We start from the raw sequence: 1,312 nt of genomic DNA, 5'->3' as shown, positions 1-1,312 counted from the left end.
TGACACCAAGGTTGTGGGCTTGTGAGACGGGAAGGATGGTTGTGCTGTCTACAGTGATGGGAATGTCAGGGAGAGGGCAGGATTTGGGAGGGAAGATAAGGAGTTCAGTCTTGGACATATTGAGTTTTAGATGGTGAGCAGACATCCAGATGGAGATGTCCTGAAGGCAAGAGGAGATACAAGCCTGGAGGGAGGGAGAGAGAGCAGGGGCAGAGATGTAGATTTGGGTGTCATCAGTGTAGAGATGACAGTTGAAGCCATGAGAGCAAATGAGTTCACCAAGGGAGTGAGTGTAGATAGAGAACAAAAGGAGACCAAGAACTGACCCTTGAGGAACCCCTACAGGAAAGGGATGGGAGAGGGAGGAGGAGCCCTTGAAGGAGACTCAGAATGAGTGGCTGGAGAGATAAGAGGAGAACCAGGAGAGTATGGGGTCTGTGAAGCCAAAGTTGGATAGCATGTTAAGGATAGTGTGCCCTCCCCCTTCTAGACTGTGAGCCCGCTGTTAGGTAGGGACCGCCTCTATATGTTGCCAACTTGTACTTCCCAAGTGCTTAGTACAGTGTTCTGCACACAGTAAGTGCTCAATAAATCATCATCAATCGTATTTATTGAGCGCTTACTATGTGCAGAGCACTGTAATACAATACAATACAATTGAATGAGTGAATGAATGAATGAGAAGGGGGTGAGCCACAGTGGTGAAGACAGCTGAGAGTTCGAGAAGGATTAGGTTAGAGTAGGAGCCATTGGATTTGGGAAGAAGGAGGTCATTGGTGACCTTTGAGAGGGCAGTTTCGGTGGAGTGTAAGGGACAGAAGCCAGATTGGAGAGGGTCAAGGGGAGAGTTGGCATTGAGGAATTCGAGGCAGCGAGTGTGGATGATGTGTTCTAGGAGTTTGGAAAGGAAGGGTAGAATGGAGATAGGGCTTTAACTAGAAGGGGAGATGGGGTCGAGAGGGTTTTTTAGGATGGGGGAGATGTAGGCATGTTTGAAGGCGGAGGGGAAGAAACCAGCGAAGAGTGAACGGTTGAAGATGGAAGTTAAGGAGGGGAGGAGGGAAGGGGCGAGAGATTTCATAAAATGAGAGGGAATGGGGTCTGAAGCACAGGTGGATGGAGTAGCACTTGAGAGGAGGGAGGAGATCTCATCTGAAGATACTGCTGGGAAGAAAGGGAGAGTAACGGTGGGGATGGAGAAGGGGGAGGGATGACTTTGGGGAGCTCAGACCTGATGGAGTTAATTTTACTAATGAAGTAGGAGGCCAGATCGTTGGGGGTGAGGGATGGAAGAGGGGGAGGAACAGGGGGC

Source organism: Tachyglossus aculeatus, chromosome 1, assembly GCF_015852505.1.
Source record: "Tachyglossus aculeatus isolate mTacAcu1 chromosome 1, mTacAcu1.pri, whole genome shotgun sequence".
In the NCBI taxonomy this organism is placed as follows: domain Eukaryota; kingdom Metazoa; phylum Chordata; class Mammalia; order Monotremata; family Tachyglossidae; genus Tachyglossus; species Tachyglossus aculeatus.
The sequence above is the reverse complement of the archived record's forward strand: the minus strand, read 5'-3'. Positions refer to the sequence as shown.